The sequence below is a fragment of the Cydia fagiglandana genome, chromosome 5 (genome assembly GCF_963556715.1).
Source record: "Cydia fagiglandana chromosome 5, ilCydFagi1.1, whole genome shotgun sequence".
Lineage (NCBI taxonomy): Eukaryota > Metazoa > Arthropoda > Insecta > Lepidoptera > Tortricidae > Cydia > Cydia fagiglandana.
This window is the reverse complement of record NC_085936.1, coordinates 13,487,021-13,506,999: the sequence shown is the minus strand read 5'-3', so window position 1 is coordinate 13,506,999 and position 19,979 is coordinate 13,487,021. Positions and strand designations below refer to the sequence as shown.

The window sequence follows — 19,979 nt, the reverse complement described above, 5'->3', positions numbered from 1 at the left end:
TTCGGTTAATATCGTTTTAATTTGTAAACCCTATGTACATACCTACCGTACCTAAAATACTGATATGCCGTAGTACTATACATTGTGTGCCTACAAGTACCTACATATGTATGTTTATATTGACAGAAAAAATCGGAGGCGAATCGGTTGCCTACGCACTGTTTAAACGAGGAAAAATATATTTATGTATAAGTATATTACGTTTCTAAAGTACCTAAAGCAATGCCACTAAAATATTACCAGGGCACTTAAACTCAAACTGCACTTTATTGCTTCTTAGGTACATAAACATTCAGATATCTCAATATTCTCAATATATTTTAAATTGCAAATCTTTCGCTGACTCAGCGCGAGAATAAATGTAGTTGGTGAACTTTCTTAGTGTCTAACAATCGAACTGGAGTCACAGAAACGAATGCAAAGCGAATTACTTTCGCTGATCCATGGAAGTTTTACTATATCGAGGGGTGTTATCCCTTTAGCGATACACATGCAATGCTATTGGGTAGAAATCTGACTATGAACCCCAAAAATGGGTACCTAAATATCGATGCATCGCTCCAATGAATTGAGTCAATTAAGCAGAAGTTAGACACGAATCTATCGCTTACGCTCATTTCATTATTCTCTCATCTCAAAACTCAAGGTACTTATTTCGATTTTATGAAAGCGACTTTTTGGCTGCGGGCGCGAGTAAGTGTGACTCTTAATGAGTTATTAAAACTTGAGATATAAGTATTTAATACAAATCATTATCATAGGCCGAAAATAATAGTTCACAAAATTCTAATAATGTTTAACTTGAATTTAATCTGAATATCAGCGTGTCGGTGTCGTACCTCTACAAATTTGGTTGTAGTTTTACATTTTTCTCGCACCATGGTACTTTACCTTGTACCTACTGGATCTACGTCCTGTTGATGAGATCATCGTCTTATGGACAAAGAAGATGACCAAGGCGCATATAAATTATGTAGTACCTACCGCATGTACGTAGTAATAGTTCCGTAAAACTATTAAATAGGAGTAAAACACATACACGTAGTACTACGCTTGAAACCGCTAACCTATCTACCGCCGACGTTTCACAATATTGTGAGCAACCAACGTTTCTAATCATTCTAATACTCAATTAATTTGATTAAGTTCCGATACGTAAGCTTCTTGGGCTGATTCAAACTTCAAAATATTTGCTTCAAACAAAAACGTCACTTTTGACACTGTCTTATCCGATCCATGTCGTATCTTTAGCAATATTGAGGTATCTTAAAGTTCGAATCAGGCCGCCGTCTCACGCACTCGAGGATGTCATATTCCTGAAAATTACGTTTTCTGTGCATAGACGTACGTAATATTGTACGTAGACGGGCAGTTGTGGAGACCTATGGTAATGTTATTGAGCTCATCTCCTCTCGCAACATATCAACCTATTGCAAGCTTCTATCAATAAGTATTGCATTTTCAAGTATTGGCAAGGAAAAAAACTAAAAAGTATTTCCATTTTATGACTTCATTTTTTGACGAGCGATATTGGTTACTGTTTCTGCTGAATGCATGCGGAAAATGGTCAAGTTTACATACTTATTGGTTTATGTAGAAACTTTTTGTAACAACCTCTAAACCAAATCAAGTTCTTAGTTAATATGTTTTTTTGAGTATGAGGTGTACCAGAAAAGGAAACTATTACAAACATAACTTCAGGAAACCGAGTATAGGTATTAGGTACCTATAGCCCGAGTCAATAGTAGCAAATGGGACTACGCGTCAATAGTACCTATGCAACGTTCTCACATAATAATTATATATATTTAGGTACAATAAGAGACTATCTACTATACTTAAGTGAAACAATTGTGAAGGATACTTTGTTACGTGGCCTGTACAGATAATACTTATATTTCTATTTGTAAAAATATTAGAAGAGGTGGTACTTAGATATACCTTTGGCGCGTTGTTTTATCCGCTACTATTGAATCTGAATGAACGAACAGGAGGTCTTATCGGTAGCATACAGTGGTTTATTTTATTAAATAGGTTGTGGTTATTTTCGATATAAATGTTATTTTCCTACTATGAAAACCAACCAGCGTTAAAACGTCAGTAATAATTAACGGCATGACGTTGTAAACCACGAGAGTTTAATACATCATTCTCGTCAATATTCTGTTTTAAACAATTATAATGCTTATAGGATTTCATAAATTTTGTATTGTTTCGAGTGCAAGTGGTAAATAGGTACCTACCCAGTTAATGGAAGTTATGGAGTTAATGGAACTTGTACTGAGAACTATTAAGTACCTAGATGCTCATTAATTCAATTAAAACGATTAATTATATTTATTCACGTTGTAATATAATGTTTGTTATAATCGGTTTAATACTCGTTCCAGTGTTTGCGTAATTGTTTGAGTGTTATGCAATTTCGTCAAATTAAAGTCATATATATTTAATTTTTATTACATTTAAGCGGGTCCACAAAATATTGAGTGATGCTTTATCATTGAGCGAACGCAAGGTAGGCTTTACATAAACTGTTTTTATTTTTATTAATTTTAAATACTTAAATAATTTAAGAATAAGTAGCCTAAAGAATACTCGTTTTAACCTTATAAAGGTAAAATAATTAAATACCCCGGGTTTCGGCACCGATACTCAAAGTTTAACCATTTGAACGACAAACGGCGCATCCATTTGCCGTGCCACTGACGCCACGGGGGTACAATTTAGTTTTGTGAATAAATAATGCTAACCTAAAAGTAGGGTGTTTTTCAGTAGATTTTCATCAAAAAACGATTGACGTCAAATGCCGTCTTTGGCGTCGTTGTCACGATTTTGAGTTGACGTCAATTGCCGTCTGTGGCGTTCAAAAGGTTAAATTGTGATCGTGGTCACCGCTAAGCTACGAAACTAATGTGACCGTTTCAGTAAGCCAAACTAAACCGTGTACAGCGAAACGGGTAAGATGTGCTGTGAATTTGCTTCCAGATCGCATTTATATGCATATTTGCATAACCGACCTTTATTCCATAAGTGCTACGTTTAGAGTGTAGAAATCCTTAACAATCCAAAATGTTAATTCGTACTTATCTCAAGGAAACCACTTCCAATCATCATGATCGTCGTATATCCTTAATGTACATTACATATAGCTAGAACAGCTTAATGCGAATTGGGGAATTTACACACATCTTTGAATTTCTACGAAGATTTATTATGTTTTCTTTCACCATAAAGCAAATACTCTTACACATCATTCATATTTCGTACACGAGTACCGAGAAACTCCTTGGTAAGTGACGGCCCATGCGACCATAAAAATGAAAGCGCTTGAAACCCAAGTAGAACTCGAGTATGGAAATAATTGATTCTAATTGGTGAATGGCATACACTACACTGCGCTATAAACAGAGACTAATGCAGGCTTTGCGTAGACAAGTGGCGCGTGGCGTCGCGTCGGTGCTTCGTGTTGTTCCTCGGGCTCGGGCGAGTCGAAATAGATTTCGGCTGTCACGGACTTTGTTGCAAAAAGCCTACCCGGCTAAATAAAATTGCTGTAGATTACGCATCTAGGTTATGGATGCTATGTTTTTTTTTGTTAGCCTGTTGTGTCCCACTGCTGGGCAAAGGCCTCCCTCTCTTTCTTCCACGCGTGTCTCGTTCTATGGCAATATTAGGCCAATCTTTCCGAAAGACGTCGAGATCGTGCCGCCACCTCCTTCTAGGTCTGCCGTGACGCCGCACTATGTTTGGTGTCCACTCGGTAGTTTTCTTGGCCCACAAGTCGTTTGGCATACGGCAGATGTGTCCGGCCCAGTCCCATTTAAGCTTGGCGGCTGTCAGGGCTACGTCGGCTACTTTGGTTTTGGAGCGCAAGATGGAATTTCTGATTATGTCAGTCAATTCCGAAAATGCCTGGAAGAGCTATTGGTCCATGAAAGAATACATGAAGGGAGACCTTTCTATATCGCTGAAACGCAAACTCATGGATATGTGTATTCTTCCGATCCTCACCTACGGCGCTCAGACTTGGTCTTTGACTAATGCTCAAAAGCTTTCCCTCAAGGTTTGCCAGAGAGCGATGGAGCGCAGTATTCTTGGATGCTATGTTATTTAAAGAATATTCGAATCGATACCAAAGTCAAGTAAATACTGGGCAATCATGAATAATGTGAAGTATTGAGACTGATCCATAGGTAGTAGGAAGGGAAATCTATTCTGAGGGAACCAGGTCTTGGATTATTTTGTTAAAAATAAGCAGAGCTATTATGGATCTCGAGATCAAGTTACTCTGGACCAGCCAAAAACTTGGCAGAGACCCCAATTATAAAGGTTATTATTGAGTAAACTGCTCGGGAAGTGTTCGGAGCAGGAATACAGAAGCAGTCTACGCCGCGCGTCGCACTAATGAATCAACTTCGGCCTTCGGCCCTGGCGCGATGCCCGAATTCAACTTTTAATTGATTTGACATTATTCCGTTTGTGGATCCCGAGCGATTGCGACGCCCCTTCAATTATAACTCATCTCCCAATGAAATGATCAAACGAAAATTAATTTACGAAAGTTAAATGAAGTTATTAAAACAATATTAAGGCGTCTGGGAAGATGTCGCACGCCGCAGCGAACGGTATCCTAGATTAATAATAATATTGTCTTTGTTAAATCTTGCGGTATTACTTCGTAACTGATAACTTATTAATTTGATTAAATATTTTGTTAACATTGAACTTGCGATATTGAGGATCTTATTATATTGAAGATATGCCAATAAGGGCTTTATGAAGTACTAACGAAATTATTCATATATATTAATTATTAATAATTTATATTTATATGAAGTACAGTAGGTGTACAGGTGTAATCGTTAAGTGTAGCCAGGCGATAATTCCGTAAATATAACAGATATCAGAAAACTTAAAATTGATATCAAAAGTGCGTTACCCAATGAGTAAAATTACATTAATAACTTTTTTAAAATTGGTAAGGGTGCAGTTAGCAAATAAAAAAAAAACATTTGATAATTTGGGAAATGAAAATTCGGCGAAATAAAATTCCGCCAAACGTGAGTTGGGAAGTGATAATCGGCCATACCATTTTCGGCGATAAATAAGAGAACCGTGAGCTGGTGGTCGAAAGTAGGTCTATATTTCATTTTTTTCTCTCTATATAGAGGGTTTTAAGTTAATGTTTGGGATATTTCTGCTTTTATTAAAAAAAGTTATTAATGTAATTTTACTCATTGGGTAACGCACTTTCGATATCAATTTGAAGTTTTCTTATATCTGTTATATTTACGGAATTATCGCCTGGCTACTCTTAACATGTAATCGTTAAGTGTAGCCACCCTGTATACCTACTGTACTTAATAGCTGCAAGATTGATAGAAGTACTAACATACCTAAATAATAACACATCCTGCTCGATATATCCTACGAAAGCAAGTAGGTGGAAAACACCGAAGTTCGCCATAGCTTGCGAGGTTCGTTCCAACTTGTAAATGAAAAGTTAATGCACAACTTTCTGACAGCTGCGGCCGCCAGCTTCGACCTCTTCACACCGCCGGAATGAGTCTAAACTTTTTAATTATTCTACGACAATGCCCCAGATATGTCGCTAGGAATACGCCGAGGCCTCGGGCCACCAAGGCGTTGTCAATCGTACATACCTACACCCACAATCGTCGCTCTCAATAACTAGTACAACCCCAGTCGCCGTGGCCGAAACCGGTCAGGACATAGGATGATGACGATGTTATAGATTTTGCGTGGTAATTGACAGCTATTCTTAAAATTATATAAAAATACTTAGCATCTCTTTTGGCTTATTAAACCTCTGGAATAAGTCTAAACTTTAATTATTCTACGATAATGCCCTGATATTGCACTAGAAATATGCCGAGGTCTCGAACCACCAACACGTTTGCACTTTTGGTAATTGTAAGTTATTCTTAAAATCTAGGTACCTACATATATTAGGAACATGCGTGGGGTTGAGTCGATAACTTATGAGGTCCCCTATAAGCAGGCCTCTTCGTATTATAGTGAGTTTATGGGACAACCCATATATGTAAACTAAATCTATGGAGGGATGAGGTAACCTACTACAAGGTTCGGTTCGGTCGATAAAGAAAACCATAAGATTGCTTAGCTATTTCTTGAGGCGGCTATTTCTTGATAATTGTGATATATTTAATAAATCTTGCCTCAACTTACATAATTAGTGGAAACGAGATGAACTATAAGTAGAATCACATTAATAGCAAATGAAGATTAAGATCGAATGCTGCTCTAGGGTACACACATGAAAGCGTTAAATGAATGAATGAGTTAAAAAACGTAGAGTATGAGTAGGCAACTAGGCATGTGTAATTTATGCAGTAAAATAGGTAAGTAAATAACTTTTGCTACTTAATAGTACAGGCAGATATTTTTCGAGAATAAACCACACGCATACTTATATAGCTCCTTCTTGTTATTAAAAAAAAATCTTATTTAAGGGACTGAGAATAGAAATCGAATAATTTCATCACGTTTAACACATTTTCATCAATTTATGCAAACCCGATTTCAACTTTATTTATGTAAAAAGGGGACGCACAGTTAGCTTACTTCCATAAGGAAAGCTCGACTTTGCTTCGGTGTGTTCATCGTTAGCTAGGATTTTTATTGAAACTGGAGTTAAAGCGCAAAAGCAAAGCGACTAGACAAGGTATCTTTTACATTTAAAGTAGCGGCGAGTAATAAAAAAACAAAACATTACGGCACTGTAGCCTTTGTGGAAATTTATTGGTTTGAAAAGCTTTAAAAAATCGTCAAAATATTAGTTATTTATATAATAATTCAAACTTCTAATGTCAAATCGGTGAAAAGTTCGCCAAAAAGGGTAGTGACCTACATCAGTCCTATTTTATATACTTAGCTATGTCTAATAAATATCATTAAAATGCTAATTTAGATGATTAAAATAGTAGACCTCGTGTAATTTTATCGCAAAACATTCTCCAAAATGGCGTTGAAAAGATGGCGACGGAGCAAGATTCATGCGTGACGGATTCTTTACGTTTGAACAAGTTCGCAAACGGAATGCGTCAGGCTATACAAGCATTATAATATTTACACTCGCGTAATGTGGAGCTCGATGTACAAACTTTGCTGAGTAGAATTCAACTTTTAAAGGATCGTGCACGCTACACTACACCTTAACGAGCTGACTCAGAACTTTCGTGCTTCTATGCAAGCTTCTGTTATCGCAGTCTCCTGATATACATATGAAATACAATTTTAACGAAAAATAAAATAATCAAAGGTTATAAACGACCTAAATAAAAAATAAAACCAACTTTGTAGTTCAATCTATTTATGCCATCCGTAACCGGATCGACCGGATCGTGTCTAGTTTTCGGGGGCTTTCATATGAAATCGTATCTTATGTTATAGGTAGGTATATATATATATATATGGACCTATAGCATTTATTGTTCACTATACTATTGAGCCGGGTAGCCAACATGCCAATCGCTTACACTCCGTAGCGATCGAAACACAACTGTCACTGTGTGTGTGTGTGTGTGTGTGTGTGAATATGGAAGAGTGATAACAGATATACACAAATATTGTCGCTTTGGCTAGGCCGGCTATCTTATTTAGCTCCCACTAAGTATTAACACCAAGTTCAGAACGGTGCAGTGTGAATCATCCTTAACTCGTAAACCAACAACTTTTAAAGTTGCAACGTGTTAAAAATTTACTCTCGAGAATAAGCACTATTCATTGTCGTTAAAACTTCCCAGGGACTACGCGGAGTAAAATGGTTTTTATTCGCGTCGGAGCAACGTCAAAAGTAAACGGAGGAGTTTCATATTTGCGCATAAAACTTATATAGCGCGTTGTCCTGGATATCCCGCGAACGTACCAGTACCTAAGTATCCCATCAGGGACAAAGGATAACTAGGCATCGTTAAGTTCCGCGTCATTGACACAAATACATTGTTGCTTAGTAGATAACTGTGCTGTCTTTTCCGTAAAATAAAGAATAAAGGAACTTTTTTTTATAGATACGGCCTGCCTGCATGTAATATAAGATGACACGTGTGCGGACGTGTAAATCCAGGAACGTCTCATCATTGCCTATCGGCGCGATTCGGGAAATGAATTAGAGATTCACTAGTAATGAAATAGTAAAGATAAATATGTGACGTTCCTTAAACGAAATGGAGGTCGAAAGTTGAAATCAAGGTGCAAAAATGTGCACATTGGCTCATCATTTGTTCACACAAGTCTGAAGCATATTAGGTAAGTAGAAAACACAATGCTGTGTGAATTAATTGCTTTGATTAGGTGTAGCATACAGAATGCAGATAGAAAATGAAACATAAAATGACTTCGGCCTCGATTTGCCTTACCGCAAAATCCATGACTTTTTCATTAGACAACTCTCCTCCTCCGGGGTCCGATTGCCTAACAACTTGTAACTAATAATATTAGCGAAAGTCTCTGTCTAATCAAAGGAATCGGAAAAATACTTCCGCTAATATAGTTACAAGTTGTTAGAGTTAGACCAAGAAAAATTTGCAGCGATTTTGATAGCCCACGCAGTGCAAGTGCACGCAGGTAGGGATTGCAATCCGGACTGGTTTTGAATTCGGCCGGATCCGGCCGGATTTTGGCCTCAATCCGGCGGATCCGGCCGGATTGGTATTGCGGATAAAAAATTCATCAAGTCACGTATTTTATCATGTTTTTAGCGTTATATGCGAAGTTAAGGATATTTTTTAATGGATTAATAAAACGGGTGTCTTAACAGGAGACCTAGGCTCTCCGAAACATGTCGCGCGAGTGACTAAAAACAAGTGAGTCTAAACCGTAAATTATTCAATGTTAGTATGTCTCACAACAGTTTAATTCGATGACGGCTGTTTTAAGTTTCAAAAATCAACGTTTTCATTACTTAACCACAAATAAAATCTTCTTTTTCTCTTAAAATATCTATAGCCCAACCCACATTTCCAACAAAAAGGTGCTCTCAATTCAACCATTTTAGTTTTAGCAAACAAAATCAATAAACGTGTATACCTGTACAAGTACATTTAGTAGCATAATAATAACAAAATAAAAAAAAGAAAAAGAAAAATAAATAAAGAGAACAAAATAACATAATAATAAATAAATATCCTGCCCCGCTGCCGGCGGCACCCTAGGTTAGGTTTTTTATAATGTGTTTATAACTTTTTTTTATTGTTTTGTAAGTGTTTTTATATTTTACTTTTATATTCATATTATAATTAACCTAAATTAAGAAGAAAAATAAATAAAGAGAATAATAAATATTATAGGACATTTTTACACAAATTGACTAAGCCCCACGGTAAGCTCAAGAAAGCTTGTGTTGTTGGTACTCAGACAACGATATAATATAATATACAAATACTTAAAATTAAATACATAGAAAGCAACGATGACTCAGGAACAAATGTCTGTGCTCATCACAGAAATACATGTTCTTACCGGGATTCGAAAACCCAGGATCGCGGCTCCACAGGCAGGATCACTACCCACTGGCTAGGTCAGACCGGTCGTCAAAAGTCAACATATATTTCTCTATTTAATTTTATAAATATTTATTCATTATATTTTAAATGCAGGTAACACTTATTATAAGTGGGCTAAAATGGTCTGTACAAAATAAAACGAAAGAACATGTACATTAAATTACAATGTAACAACACAATAAATTGAATATAAACCAATCCAGTACTTACGGTGCACGGAAATCTCACGACACATATTTCGTCGGCTAGAAGACTGGCGTCAACTAACAAACAAGTTGTTGTGTTGCTGTTTGCGAGCGAGAAAATTCGAATACTGGCGAGAACTTTTAAATTTTAGCAGTGTTTTAAGCTGTTATTTTACATTTTAGCGCTTTGATTCACTTTACCGGATCCGGGACCGGATCCGGTGAATTTTGCCGGATCCGGTATCATGAAAAATGTGCCGGATCCGGCCGGATTACCGGATCCGCCGGACCGGATTGCAATCCCTACACGCAGGGCTATCAAAATCGCTGTAGACTTTTCTTGGTCCAACTATATGCAATCCATTTTGAAATAAGAACTACGCCTCGGTGAACGTCATTTGTCAAATTAGCTTTGACGAAGTACGCGCTCATAATTTTAGTTGGCCAACCGTACAGTATAAGCAGGCAGCCTGTGCTATTATTGTAAGCTTATTAAGCCTATTTCGCGTCAGAGGTGATATTGCTGACCCTCTAAATTACGCATAATAGAAAATGCAATATAAAGTTACTACTACTACTACTCGCCGATAGGTACATTTGACATTGGTGATTTTCGGCCGTTTTGCGTAGGTAATTGAGTTACAAACATTCAGACATAATTAACTTTCACGTTGTTTTCAGATAAACATATTTAGGATCGACGTTTGGTTTGGATGTAAGTAGCTAGTCTGATTTGTGGAATTTTACACCAAGGCTTGGATGGGCGATAAGGTCGTGTCGTTTATGACTAAAAGTGTGTTTATTAAAGAGTGTCAGTAAATAAGAGAGTTAAGTAAATCCGTGTATATGTCGGCGGCCGATCGTAAGCTCAGGCATATCGTGAAATGTGAAAATCTTTGACTCGTTCCCTGAGTCGACGAAGCCCCGCTAGCGGGGCTCTTATTTCTGGGCAGTTTGCCCTTCAGGCATCTGAAGCAACCTAACGAACCTATCTTACCTATATAATGGTTCAATGTGACTATCCTCAAAACAATACACAGGAACATTACGATCTGCCTGATCTTACGATCGGATATACAAGTAATTAATTCATGCTCGTACCAAAAGAGTACCTAAATACGGTAATTACTTAGGTAATTTTTTGACCGAATCTGTTGGCGTTCATCATATACAGGTTCACTCGAGGCTAGACCCCGTTGATCCATAGCAACAACAGTCTTGTGCTCGCGGTCGCAGCCACCGCACTGCTCAAATTAAACGCACGCCCTAAGACCCCTTATAAAATTACATTAACTTTATAATACCGTAAAGCGCGGTTTGGAGCAGACTCGATTAAAAGGGCCCATATAAAGATAATTATTCTACAGAACACCGCGACCTCGTTAGACATGATATCGGTTTATGTCTTTCGCAAGTGGCATGATATAAATTGCCTAAATGGCCGGGTCTGGTAGGGATTTCCTACCGGTTCCTATTGTGTGACGCTGGCGGTGGAGATATGTTATTTGTAATGGCATATCGTTAAAGCCTATTTATGTCTAATAGTGGTCTTGCCTTGTGGATCTGTTGCTGGGGACGGCTGACATTAAGCAGACATTTTATATGAATATAGTAGGCTCTTCAGTGGACTGAATCTGAATACTTACTTACCTCTTTTCTTAGGATTAAAAAAGATTACGAAATGAATTGCTAACAAGGTTACCAGTCAAAGATAGGCTAAAGATTTAATTGGTGAAATCGGTTTTTTAACACAACAAAGTATATAAACATTATTAAAGTATATAACATATGTATTAGGTATGTGTAAAATATTTATGTAGCTATAGGTACCTAGCTATATTCTTGAACTATAAAATATATCGTACAATATCTAGTTAGGTAGGTACTATCCGTGCCTACTGACAGATAAATCCCTTAGCTTGTCGAAACAATTGCTCTCGTAGCAAACTTTCGCGATGAATGCGTTAAACCACAACAAAACTTGGCCATTATTGACGATTTAAAAGTCGATATCTAAACTCTCCAAACGTCGGAAATCTTGGCGCAAATTAAAACTTCCAACATTCAGTGTTTTCGCGTTTACTTTTTCTATTAAACTTTGTTTTTCGTAGGTACGGGATGAGGCAGCTTCGAGATTTATCTACGCGATACCGTCCTATTTGGCTGGGGAAAATTCAATTTGGTTTTTACCTGAGGCGGTAGTGCGAAGTGTGCGAACCCTCGTATCCTCTCCTTAATGTTATGGAATGCCCTCTACCAAAACACTTTTTAGAGCCGGCTTTAAATTATATCTTAGCGTTATCCGTTTGTGAATTCGGGAGCGCAGAATTTAATTTTGAAATGGCACAATAAAGCACGTTGAAAGAGAATTTGTATACTTAATTTGTACTAGTTATTAGCTGGGAAAAGAGAAACACATAATGCTCAAAACTAAACAATACCTTGTCAATGTAGTACATATGGATTTAAGTCAATTCACAAAGCTGACATAAATTAACTAAGTAAACGGTAAAGTTTTTCGGCTATGATGGTAAACAAAAAATACTTAATTATGAACAAATCTAACGATTATAAAAATACGGTAAAAGTAAAACTCTTATGTTTAGGTAATTGAATTTAAACTTGTTTTAATAATAATATTCATCATAGACTTTTTAAACCATTTCAGACTTTTTCTTAAATCAATGAGCCGGTGATGTTTATTATATTGCTTTTTAATAATGGCTTAGGGGCCCCGCTGCACGTGTCTCCATTTATAATAAGTAGGAACTTATGCCGCAGGAAACTTTTCAAAAAACGCCTAGAATAAATTCATGCGGTGAATTCGCAAGAAGGTTATTATAACTTTGCCTCGTTGTGTACTTACGGAGTTTTTTTAAAAATTTCTGAATGCCGACAATGAAGGAGGAAAGCGGTTGACAAAAGTGATTTTGCTGTTTTCATTTACTTTCCATTATTCTTTCATCTCGTTTGTCATCCTTTTCTCTCCGACGTTGCGAGTAAAGAAGAAGAATGACACTCGTTTATATTTGCGTAGCTAAGTGACTAGATGCCGTTAGTTCTCACTGCTACGGGGTCGAATGGATCGAATGCTCAAACTACTAAACCAATGTAACCGTGAGCTCACGATCTGTGACAAGTATGTCAAATCGGAGAGCAGATTTATTCTATTTTTCCAGTTTTTTCTCGCCTGGCCTCGCGTATACGATTGGAAAAAGTGTTCAGAAAAGAAACATTCCGTACAACGATCTCGGCAACTTCTGTCCGTATCGAGTCGAAGTTTAAACGTTTGCGCGTAACGACTGCCGAGTGTGCTCACAATTGCATTGCGGGAGTTATTCCGGGAATGCACGATTCAATAACACGTGATGCTACTTTGAAATTGATTCGTCACAATTTGCGAGCTTCACGAGTCAAATAGGTAATAATTTTACCTTTATGGGCGTATAAGCTTTCTAAACTGCGGGACAAAGGGAATAAAAGAATGTTTGGAAACACATTTTACCGCCACTTAGGACCATAATCATTTACTAATGTTTACAGGTTTAATGTGACTACTGTGACAGTAGCCTTACCACGACGTAAGTTCCCCAGACGTTAGCGAATATGTCAGTGTCAAACTGGTGGTAGCTACATAGGTAGGTGTTTGATTTACGTAGTAGCCTAAAATACTTGTTCAAACGTTTGACCGTTCCTGGTGGGTTACCGTGGGGTACCGTAAAGTGGAGGTTGATTGTTATCTACGAGTAGGTATAGGTATGATCAGAGATGTGACTTATTTGAAATACTTGTATTTAAAATGCAAATACAAAATGCAAAATACCTATTTTGTATTTTGTATTTAAATACCTTTTGAAGAAAACTATTTTGTATTTTATTTGAAATAGTTTTTGGGACCTATTTTCTAAAGCTTGAACACGCCAAAACGTGGGCACATAAAATTACAAATAAATAGAAAATAAAGGTCTAATGGAGCGAAATATATATTGAATATAATTGAAAATATTATAGTTTATCATGCTAATATACTAGACTATCATTTCAGCCTCAGGATTTGACATGTCACAGACTTCGTGATGACCAGGACACAGGCACTTTGCACGACATGATTACTGTATGTTTAAGTAGTCCAAGCCAGAGTTATTTGCGGATAAGTTGATAATATAACTTTAACAGGTGTCTTTTTCAAATATTCATTGATATGGGCCCAGTCCATTGCCATCCGCCTTCATTTATTACCATCCCCCCAAAAGTACCCTTTTGGCATTGTCAGCATGTCCATCATGTTAATACCCTTTCGTCACTGTTATAGTGTAATGATAACACGATGAATGCTACCAAAATAGTAACTGTGAGCTGTGGCTTCTTTAAAATAGGTTTAGGTCATTTTCGCAAATGTTTCTTGCATATATTTCTATAGTCAATGTCCCTTATGCGAATCAATTAACGGCATCGCTTGATGCAATCACAAGTAGCTGGCTCAACCATAAATAATGGGGATACTTAGCATTATTTTTATCTTGCAATCTTCGGGAATGTATTAGCAACTCATAGAAGTCAAACTTTTTATTTTGTGTATTGCTTGAAGTATGTATTTCTATAGAACCATCGTCTAACACCTAACACGCTCAAATACGTTAAAAATGATCAAACGTTTTAATATCCTACATTTTGCATACAAATTTCATTTAGCACCACTATTTTGGGAGCAGATAAGCTCTTGCTAGCTCTTAATCTAACTTGACTTCTCTTTTTGTACATAAATTTGAGATATTTGTCCGTTTTTTGTAACATAAGAAAAATTAGGTTTCGGTCTTTATGTAAGAACGCTGTATGTTCCTAGTTTCTTTTTTTTTCTCATTTGTATCTCGTGTTTTTCTGCTTTCTGGTTGTCTTTCCATTCATTGACGTCTCCGCAACATTTCAAAAACACAAAAACTAATCGATCCTCGATATATTAACATTTTCACAAGTTTCCTTAGCCTAATCGACTTTTCCAATGCTATTGGTGCAAAGTGATTTCGCTCCGTTATTGTTTAAAGCTCGTTATCATGAAAACGAATCATACAATTGACAACTATTGTGGTATCATATGTTCCTCATACTATAGCGATTTTAATTTAAGTAAAGAAATAAAATTTAACCACCCTTTACAAAATTTATAAGCAAAAATGTGTGCCCACGTTTTGGCGTGTTCAAGCTTTATTTTCAAAATACTTTATAGTTAGTAGGTAATGTAGGTAGGAGTTACAATCTTCTGATGTTACAATCCTGGAAACTCTCTCATTCTTTTAACATGGAACTGTTTAGTAACGTCGCACATGACCACAAGCGTAGCGAGTGGTTAAAAAAGTGGAATCTTAAGTGTTGTGAGGGTTTCAAGGCACAAGAGGAGAACAAACTTTTCTGCCCTGGTGAAACTCAAACGAGACGTTTTCATCACACTAACGAGGGGCATTATACTAGCTGTAAAACATTACAAATTAATGCTTTAAAAGTTGGCCGTTGAAAACCATTATCCATACATCCTACTGGTTCATATGAGCAAACAACTAGAAATATGCACTTAAGATAGAGGATTGCTTTCAAAGAATAAAGAGAGTCTTTTCAACTCGGAAATCCCGAGTAATACCTACTTTTTAATTCAGACTAAGCATTCACTACTCAGAGTACTTTTTATCGCAAAGTATTTGTATTTTTAAAAAGTATTTTGAAAATACCTATTTAGTATTTTGTATTTAAATACATTTTCAAAAACTATTTTGTATTTTGCATTTGAAATAGTTATATCAAGGAAGTATTTGTATTTTGTATTTAAATACTTTTTATAAAGTATTTTTCGCATCTCTGGGTATGATGTATGCTAGTTCCGGTCTGTCGATCAACCTTTTTTCTTCATAAATACCTATGTGACTGAATAGATATGGGTGTGTAATGCAGTATAGGTACTTACTGTCGTTTACTCGTTCAATCCATTTAACTTCTAGCGAAATACGAAAACGTAAAACATTTTCATTACAAAAAAGCCACTTTGAGGAATTAATTTGCACTATACGCGTTTGTTTTATGTATAATAATATCAGGTGACCAGTCATTACGGTGAATAATAAAAGCACAGGATTAAAACTGACGATATTTGGCACGATAACCAGGTAATATCCGTGCGGCTGACACAGCCTGCTGAATGGGTGATTAAACAGCACCCATAAAATTATATTACCTATCCACATTAACTCCATTGACATGGAAAACGTTGTTGAAAATGTTCCTGCTGAAACACGACATGAAAGCTGACTGCATTCAGTGGTGAAAATTATAATCCCAATCTACTATAGTAGGTAAAACACCGAAAAAGCGACGTACGTACCTACTTTGGTAGGTACCCTAAGGTACGGTAAAGTCTGGACATTCGGTGATGTTAGGATGTTATCCATCAATATGACAATTATGAAGGAATTTGTTTAATATGGTTCAAATTCTAATGATAAACAGGCGAAACTTCCCACTTCTATTTTTAGAGTCAGTGTGGAAAGAGAAGAGAATGTATGGGCTCCAATACATTCCACGACTAGCAAGTATACTGATATCATAAATTTCAGGTTATGAGATCTAATGGAATAACAAATGGTATTCTACAATTATGAATACCTATATAAAGACACTTTGTGATTATTCTATTTTATGAAAGTCTCTATTATTTTCTTTAAGCTGTTATATAGCTCCCAATTTTATAAAAGCTCAATTTTTGAAATGTTCCGCAGGTGCTCTGACTCCCATTGAAATAAAAAATCGATGTTGTACGATGTTTAAATAAGTCAAATACAAAGCAAAAATGCAGAATAAATCTTTTAAGACCAACATCCTACCCCATCTCAAAAAGACAGACCCCGAATTATTCACCGCCTAGCTATAGCTCGCCTAGCAATGAATCTGCTAGCATTAACAAAAATCTGTAATAATAGATAGAATATTAAGTAAGGGTCGTGCTTAAGATCTCACTATCGAGGAGGGTAAGAATTAATCACTTAGTCAGACAAGCTCTGCAGAGATATCGTTAATTTAACACTTAAAACGTTTTTATTCGACTGGATAATTGTAAGGGGCGGTCGTAATGGGCACGTTCGAGCGCCGCAAAGATTGATGATGTGCTGTGTTGAAACATTAAAAAAGCTGACTGAACATTTGAATAAGAAAGCCGTGCCTCGAGGGATTACGCGATGAAGCGATCGTTTGTGTTTTTTTGGCGTGTAAATATATTCAGATTGGTTCAGGGCTCTCGATTTCGAGTGGTTTTTCAATACTGCCGATAGCTCGCCTTAATACTGTTGTAACCTATCGATTCCGAACTCAGTTTTAAAGTGAAACTCGTACATCATTCGGGATTGGCTAGCATAAGTGAGACAAAGCGAATTTATGATACTTTGAATCTCCGCAGGCGTTCTGACTTTCCAACTGACTCAGCAAATAACAGTTTCAGTTTTTCTAAATATCTATTAAGGTACATTTCCTTTGTGGGAAAATTAATTACATTAGTTTGACCCGCTCCTAGGAATTTAATTTAGGTAATAAGTGTTTTGAAACTAAGTATTATTATTTTGTATGTGTACTCTTGTTAAATTAATTAGATAATTCAGTTGGATATTCCAAAGGTCTGCAGATACCTTTGGAATTTTGGAATGAGTGTTTTTAAACAATGAAAGCTCTGATTGTAGCCAAGTTCTGTTCACCAATGTTGAACTGTATTTGATTTGGTGAAAATACTCTTACATTTACTTTGGGACCCGTCTATTTACACAAATTTTGCTTTGTGTACAGTAATAATTAAGTAACGTATAGCAAATTATGCCGGGTCCGCAGATTAAATGCAAAGTAGAAACAATTTGAATGTTATTTTAGGGCGGGACTGTTTATGGAGCTAGATAATGTTAGAAAAACACTGATACATTTCCGAGAGGGCGCTAATCTGATGGCAAGTGAAAAGATTTAGTGTAGGCCCAGCGAAATTAATCTCCGCAAGTTGTATGATAGGTATAATAGGGCTAATCTCTTACGGTACGAGGTCGAGGGGAATTTATTTAATTAGTAGCGGGCAGTTTGTGAACGTTTCTGCCCATTACCGGGATAGGTATGAGGGAACTACTTATACATTAATCCGGCAGGATTAAGAGGTTGGCAAACAGGTTACATGTCTAATTTGGGAGATACTATAACTGGTTCGAAACCGCAGCCACGTGTAGCTAACTGACAAAGGCACTTTAAAGGTACAAGCTGTTATATACTTTCCTTGGCATCTTGGCAATTAATCTAACATAAAGGCGGGATTCCACCAGTGTACGACAGAGAGCGGCACAAGCATATTAAGAGTCCATCAGCAACGTAAAAAATAGTTTGATGTATTCAAAAGGTACTTAAATACAAAATACAGTACGTAGCCTCCTTTTTTAAATACCTGTCGTTAAATTTAAATAAACACGAGTATTTAGCAGTGCCGCTAGTGTGCACGTTGATGGGCTCTTCAGTACAAAAAAGCTTGTGCGGCACAGTGCCGTATATTGTGAAATCCCGCCTTAGCACTATTTAAATACACTAAAGTTTTTATACAAAATGGTTGAGTTTGTATCTAATACGATGATGCTGAAATAATACGACAAACTGAACTCTGAACTCAATATCGTCGTGTTCCACATTACTACAATAAAGTCGGTCCTTCTAAAAATCCGACAACCCCAGTACATCCTCCAAAAGCTCCATTTGCAGATACCTTCATATATTTCCAATTTGCAGTAACGCTTGGTTATACTGCAATTGCAGAGTATTTGCAATATCGGGCGAACACACGGTCTCGCAGTGGAAAGAAAATACCAACAAGTGCGCGCACTGAATCGACATATTGCTAGCTTCAATGATATTGGAATTCCTGCGTTTAATAAAGTTTTTTGATATTTGTATTACAGAGCCGTCTGTTGCGATACCACGTTTTTTGAAATTAAGAAAAAATAATAGACTTAAGCAGGCCATTGACGAGCCTTCCAAATGGATGTCGTTACATTGGATTCATCCAAATGGACGGCATCCTTATATTAAACATTGTACGTTTTTGACATTCACGGACCGATTTTGGATTGCAGCCACGCTATTTGGACTGTTGGAAGACTCGTCAGTGGCCACCTTTACTGCTTCGGGCGAGTTCAAATCCATAAAGCGTAAAAGTACTGTAACGCAAACCAATAAAAAATTATAGAGGATATGATGAAATGAAAATATTTGTGTAGTTGAACTGCCTAAGCTTTTGTTTGTTAGCTTCGGGACGTGGGTTCAAATCTCGTCCGAGACGATAATTCTTGCATTTTTCTTTAAGCTATAAAACTGTAAAGCGCTTTATGTTTTTCATTACGGCTTAAAGGGATTTGACCCATAAGCTGATAACTGATAAAATACGCCGATAATATTCCACCGGCTGGCTCAGTAGGCTATGGTATGTACTTTGAAAACATTGTTCATTGCCAAAATATACATTGTATAGGTAGGTATTTATATAAAGTCATCTGCAACACGCATCGTCAAATAACTACACAACTAACTCCTTGTCTGGTAGGTATCAACCGAAAACTTTTAAAACTTGCCGTATTCCCGCGTTCGTCAATTTGAAGCAGGTACGAAACAGACCTAGGAAATCTGCAAGATAGATCTCTTATATAATACTTTGCCTTAGAACACTAGAGTTTTGACGTTTTAGGATTTTTAGGCCAAATTGCAGCGCGACCAAAAATTATACAAGCGATAACCCATTACACAGCTGTTACCCTCAAACCAATAGGAACAAAGGCCGCTAAGAGGCCACCGCATAAACAAACGATTGTCCCTTTTGACATGTTTCGAGTGTAATTGTCCGACGTTTACATATGCTGTGTTGCCCGGCCGAGGTAAATTAATTTGCATAGAGATTCGAAATACGCCACACTCGGTTTGCTACAAATATGCCTGAATAAGCAGGAATTAGTGAATGAAATACGCATCAATGGACCATTAAATAGTAACTGCTATCACTAAATATTTATTAGTAATAGATTCGGATATGTTCAGTTCATACTAGTCTATTAATGGACCGGATGGTTTACCCATTAGTGGGTGGCAATAGTCAGTGCTTTATCTCATTATGACCTGTATGACAATACATGGAATTAGATATAGATAAGGGTTGTGCAGTACGGTCCCGATTAGGTAAACGATATAATAAAAGTTGCTGATA

The 19,979-nt window shown here is 36.8% G+C and overlaps 1 protein-coding gene across 1 annotated transcript in view; it reads right to left on the bottom strand.

Moving 5' to 3' along the window:
• LOC134664557 (ubiquinol-cytochrome-c reductase complex assembly factor 1) overlaps positions 1–19,979 on the bottom strand; it is a 460,862-nt gene that overhangs the window by 31,866 nt on the left and 409,017 nt on the right. The window lies entirely within an intron of this gene.